The sequence below is a fragment of the Lactuca sativa genome, chromosome 3, assembly GCF_002870075.4.
Source record: "Lactuca sativa cultivar Salinas chromosome 3, Lsat_Salinas_v11, whole genome shotgun sequence".
Classification (NCBI taxonomy): domain Eukaryota; kingdom Viridiplantae; phylum Streptophyta; class Magnoliopsida; order Asterales; family Asteraceae; genus Lactuca; species Lactuca sativa.
The window spans coordinates 33,270,556-33,277,019 of NC_056625.2; the positions used below are offsets into that span (position 1 = coordinate 33,270,556).

Consider the following 6,464-nt stretch of genomic DNA (forward strand, 5'->3'; position numbering starts at 1 on the left):
TATTTAAATAAAGACACTCCCAACCTCACTCACTCACCTTACCTTACCTACCCTATCATTTTTCTCTATTTAAATAATAGTCTTTTTAGGTAAGACAGGGACCAAACGTGTAACAAAAACAAATAGTAAGGACCAAGCACGTAACAAAAACAAACAGTAGGGACCTTGCGAGTTAAAAAATTAAATTAGGGACCATACGTGCAAATTACCCTAAACGATAGGGATCATTCACGTAATTTAATCTTTTGATTTTGCTTCACCGTTTCTTTACCCAATCAGGTTGGGATTTGTTTGCTTCTTCTTCACCTCTTCCCACCTTCCACCGCTTCCATTTTCCTTCCAATTGATTTAGATCCTTCTAGTATCCCTGCCTCCGATTTCTTCCGATCATCTCTATCTCCAGTCCTTCTTTAACCCTCTGCTTTCAACCACCACGTAAACCCAATTGATCTTCAAGAAAGCTACCGAAATATACCATCTCCAAGCTTTCAACTTGACCGACGAAAGGAAATTGGATGTAGATGGTAAGTTATGGACCACCGCTCATATACAAGGTATGTGCCTTCGATTGTACCGACATGCAACACCACCGCATGTTTCCTTTCCATCAAATTTTTTCCTTTTTTAAAAAGGCTATAATCTCAGCCACCACCTTTAACCTTCAACACGAGAAAACCACCACTCATCGATCACCACATTTCCATTCCGCAGTTCGACTGACCACGTCTGCTCTTGCTTCATGTTTGGCCCGATTTAGGTGATTTCTGACCCAATTCTGTTCGATATTAACGTCGAACTACCCGGATGATATTGCTGAAAGGGGAACTAACTAGATGATGTTGCTTTATGTTTTCAGGTAAGTCACTCTTCAAGTTTTGATTTAGGTTTCTTTTAATTTTGGGATTTTCAACGATAGTGATGAGTCGACTGAAATTGTTTTGATGTATTTTGTAACTTTCAGCAGAAGCAATTTCATATAGCAATCATGTCATCGTCGCCTTATTGGTAGCGATTGAACGGATAAGAATATTATTGTTCCAGGTCTCTCCAACACACAACTAAGTTTTACATGTTCTGATTTTTGTTGCTTTCTTTCCATTTCTAGGGCAAAACAGGTGACTGTCCCTGTTTCTGATTTCGTTCTTCATCTGCTAATTTCATCGATTTTCTTTTTCTATTACGTTGGCAATGATCACAAATTAGACTTAATTAATCGGATTGCTGTGAAATGTTATCCCAAGAACATGTTCCAAGGACCAACTTCAAATACAAGGTTTGTTGAAAGTTCTTTGTTATTTTTTTCGTTTTTTTTTCAATACCTACTGAAAATGAATCAATATCTATTGATTGTGTTTTTGACCATCTAATGACAGAAAAATCCTAAATAGTTTGTTACTGTGGAATATATTTTTCTTGGCAGGGAGAAATGACATTTTTTCATACGTATTCAGGGGACTTTATACTGAAGACATAGATACTCCTACAACAATGATTGTCTATGTAAATCATGCCGACTTCGTTGTATTATCTTTTGGTTTTGGTGTTTATTCAGGTGTTAATTAGTTTCATCTCAATTCCTTTAGTTTTTTTGGTTATTTTAATGAGTTTATCTCATGTTGCAGTTTGAATAAGATGAGGATTGACATTAATTTGTTGCATTAACATCATCAGGGTTGTTGAATAGCGACATGGTTCTTCCTGTCTTACAAGGACATATCTGTTATTGATGCTTTCAACTTGAAATTAATTAATCAGTATATGATTCCTTTGTTTTGTTTGTAAGGTACTTTTGATGGTAACTCCATAAAGGTAGCCGAGTTATTGTTCAACAATGGGTTCAAAGAGGCTTATGTTATCTGAGGTGGAGTTAGTGGCAACAACGAATGGCTGGTATCATTCACTTTTTTCTTTATGCATCATTTTTAGACATCAATTTTTAGCAAAGATTCTGAAGAAAATAAAGACTTGATTTCATCCCCGAAAAAGAAAGAAATCGATACTTTGGGAACGTTTCACAATAGATTAACAGTAGAACTCTATTAGAAAAACATTTTACGTATGTTATCAATAAATCATAGACATGAGGTAGGGTTAAGCTTAAGCAACTATAAGTAGCCTTTGAAACGAACCTATAATAATAATTTTTTCAAGGGGTACCAATTATAAAACAAAATGATATCGATCTCTTTTTAATTTGACAATTTTGGTGAAGGAATTTTCTCAAATTACTATTTAATGATGGAAGCATTCAAATAGGAGAATATTTGAACAAAGTATGTGTTTAATTTATCGTAAGTTTTGGGTAGTTGGATACTCAGGTGGAAGCATACATACATGGGCTACACTCAAGTACATTCCTGATAGCAGGTATTTCACCATTTTTTAAATCAAATACTTTTTTTAATCTGATTATCTTGAATTGAGTATGTAATTTTTTATGTTCAAATCAAATCCAAAAATTCTTTTGTGGTTAAAATTGACTGATTTTAGCAGCAAAAAAAATACATATAATTTTTGTTATCGTTAATAGTTTTGTTACTAAACTGTCCCTGTGTAAAGTTATTTTGTTCATATTTTAATTTTGCTGAAATACCAGTCTGCCCCTGCACTCAAATATGCCTCAGTGGAGTAAAATGGGACAGTGTTTGGAGTTTTTTATGTTCAAATTGAATGGAATTTTTTTTTTTAAAATTAAAATTGACTGATTTTATCAATAAAAATTATTTTTTGTTTATTGTTAATAGTTTGTGACTGAACTACCCTTATGTTATGTTTTCTTTTTGTTTATATTTCAATTTTGTTGAAAGACCAATTTGCCCCTGCGTTCAAATATGTCAAAGTACAGTAAAATTGGATAATGTCTGCAGTTTTTTTATGTTCAAATTGAATACATAGTTTTTTTTGGTTAAAATTGATTGATTTTAGTAGTACAAAAGTACATATTTTTTTGACTAAACTACCAATGTATAGTTTTTTGTTCATATTTCAACTTTGCTGAAAGACCAATGTGACCCTACATTTAAATATGTCACAGTACAGTAAAAAAAATACATATTTTTTGGTTAAAGTTGAATGATTTGAACAGTCAAATAATACATATTTTTTTTTTATCATTAATAGTTTGAAACTAAACTATCTTTGTGTAAGGTTTTCTTTTTAAACATGGCACTATAACTTCAAATTCGATTACACATTCGCTTTTCAATGCAACAATTAGCAATGTACTTTATATTCTAAAAATATTGCATAATCTACTCAATTATGGCGATGTATTTTCAATTTTTATAATATGATCGTTTTTAAAATATGATAGGGAAACAAAAAAAATTACAAAATTATAAAATTACCCTTTTCCCCTTTGAACCAGATATATAAGTAACCATTTTTTTATCTGTGTTGGTGAAAATGAATTTCTAGAGTAAACAGATCACATTGATATATAATGCTTATTCTGCTCTCTATCTTCCAATAACATCAAACCATTCACCAACAAAAGAAATAAAAAAAATGGGTAGATAAAATTAAAGATTGATATATTTTCATGGAGAAAAAAATTTCAAACAGAAATAGCCCTTGAGAGAGCAAAGTAAGTAACATATTTTATGTAATCTATCTTAGATATATTTATTTATCTCAAACTACTGTTGCTACTACTATACGAGTTTTGGAACTATTTGTTGTTTACCATTTCTCATAGAGAGCAACATAGAAGCTTCTTAAAGGTATAATGTCCTTATAACTGTTCTCTATTCATATAATCCACTTCAGTCATTGATTCTTTTTGTTTTCATGCTTAGATGTCCCAAAGTCCAAACTCCGTTGTTCAAACCTTGAGCATTCTTTGTTTCTGTAAACCTTAATTTATGTGGTTCAAGTTATTTAACCCATTTTATTCCAACCCTTCAACAGAATCAACAAAAATAAAAAACACCAGGTGTTACAAAAGGCCGAAAAGGATGTTTCAGTTGTGAAGGTTCAGTATATAGATCAATTAGTAAATCATTGATTTGAAAAGTACTACTAACAAATAACTAAGTGTTTGTTTTTGTTCATTCACCCTTTACAAAAAAGGCAAACTTTTTAGAGTTTGTTGTTATAAGTGATTTAAAGTTGATGTAGAAAAAGTATAAAAAACCAAGTTGTAATTCAAAGATTGTTTTTCAGGTTTGATAATGCAAGTTAACGTTTTTTTTAATATGATTTTTGCCTAAGCCCTCATAATGGATGTATCTCTAAATAATAATGCAAAAACTAAGAATTGCTTCATTCATTCCCTTGAAGAATGGAGAAAAGCCAAAAAACTTGATAAGTTTATATTGCTTGGGCATTCTTTTGGAGGATATGTTGTATCTAAAGTTGTTGAAGACCCAAATAGTGACCAACTCAGGTAGGAATTTTGTAACAACATAACACTATTATGATGTGACACTCAGGGAAATAAATATTGTTATTTGTTAATGTATTTATCATAACTTGGTTGTGTGGTGTTTCAGATATAAGATGTGTGGTGTTAGGGTGGCTACGTCTGCGTCTCGCATAAGAATAGTATCTTTTGCACATCCTATACCAGAAGAGAAGGACAAGGGAATTACTTCAAACTACAATGCATTAATAAGTAAACAGTTTTAACTCCAATGGTGTAAACAAGTGTCCAGTTATTGTGTGAGAATTTACTCATTTTTGTACAGTATGTCTGTAGCATATACATGATATACCATGGTTGTAGCATATACATGATCAGTTATATAGTGGTTACTATTGAATAAAGAGATGCTTCAGGAAATGGAATACAGTTCTAAATCGTCTTCTGTGGAGAAACTGCATGTTAGGGAGACCAAAAAGCATAAATTTGCCTCTGTATGTCTTTAATGACTTAGACCAAAAAAAATCACACGTCTGGCCCCGCAATGCGGGGTAACTCACCTAGTTAGAATTACATTTTTTTGATAGTATCATCAGATCTTTGCATCTTTCTTTTGAAGATCTATTTATGGCCTATTAGTTTCTCTAATCAACCAATTTCCATATATTCTTGTATATATAACCATTTGAGTAGTGACATATGATGAAAAGTTATGGGGATGTAGATGGTATACCATTTACCGGAGTTCCAATCCAGTTGTTGCCATTTATTTGCTCCTATGGTCATAGCGGTTCATTTGCGGTGATCACTCCAAGGTATGATGCACATCCTATTAGCCTCATAATCGCATTGGGGATTAGTCGTGGTGTTGGCCCGATTTGACAATTCTTTCCAAAAAAAATCAAACTCACTTTGAATCGCTTCTTTCCATTAATGAGTTTTAATTTTTTTTTGGAACAACAAATCTGTTTTACTCCTAAATTACTCTTAATTCTATATATTACTCAAACGAGAGCTTATCTTTAATGGTAGAAGTCATATAATTAGACCCATTAGTCTTTGGTTATTTTTCCATGTTTACTTCTTCTAGTTTTTGAATTTGTTTCTTGAACCTTATAAGTATTTTCGCCACTTTGTTGTATATTTTCATCTAATTGATATGGTTGTTGACAATTATCAAGTCTTATCCTAGGATTAGAGATCTCTATCTCTTAATCCTTAAATAGTCTCAAAGAATATTGTTTGAGCAGATTCTATGATTGTATTTTGATTAATATCTTCTACAAATGAGTTGTGAACCAAAACTAGGGATGATAATTTGACCCGACCCGGTGGGAACCCGGTTCACCTGCCTCGATCGGGGACGGATATTCCCCGTAAAAACGGGTATCGGGTATGGAGCTGGGGAATCCCCGTTAGGCTAAAATCGGGGAATGAGTCGGGGCCGAATATACCAATTAATCCCTAACCCGTCCCGCCCCCGCTTTAATAACATTATATATATATATATATATATATATATATATATATATATATATATATATATATATATAGGTTTGAGATCGGTTGAGAACTCAAAGTTTTCCGAGAACCCGAGAACTAAAAGTGGAACGTTAAATAAAAAATAATTCGTTAAGGACATGATCGTCATCTTACCGATCTCATTTAATGTTTAATTTTTTTTGTGTTATATTTAATATATTAATATAAATGTCTAAAAATTAACAAAATAACTCAAAATTTCGGATTTATTATTTTTTTTAAATAGTTTTTGATTTTTTTATAAAAATGGAGATTTTTTAATTTTTTTCAAACAACATGAATTTTTCAAAAAAAATGAAAAAAATATTTTTTTAAAAACTGCATTTTTTTCAAAATAACTGCTTTTTTTTTTCAGAAAAACTGCATTTTTTTTTAAAAAAATGTGATTTTTATAAAAAAGTGCAATTTTTTTCAAAATTGCATTTTTTTAACAAAAAAAATCAACATTTTTAGGTGCATATATGCGTATTTTTTTCAAATGCATATATGCATTTTCTTATACTATAATATTCGTAAGTATATTATAAAAAATCTCTTTTTTATTAATCAATCTATAAAC

The 6,464-nt window shown here is 31.2% G+C and overlaps 1 long non-coding RNA gene across 14 annotated transcripts; it reads left to right on the forward strand.

Moving 5' to 3' along the window:
* Positions 1-254: 254 nt before the first annotated feature.
* Positions 255-4,803, forward strand: LOC111917265 (uncharacterized). Of its 14 annotated transcripts, none has more exons than XR_008230707.1 (6): positions 256-856; positions 962-1,273; positions 1,421-1,890; positions 2,319-2,367; positions 4,282-4,387; positions 4,494-4,803. It is a non-coding gene; the product is annotated as an uncharacterized LOC111917265 (long non-coding RNA). The 14 variants fall into 14 exon arrangements; XR_008230702.1 differs by having other exon boundaries at positions 257-856; positions 2,307-2,367; XR_008230701.1 differs by having other exon boundaries at positions 257-856; positions 1,421-2,367.
* The last annotated feature ends 1,661 nt before the right edge of the window (positions 4,804-6,464 follow it).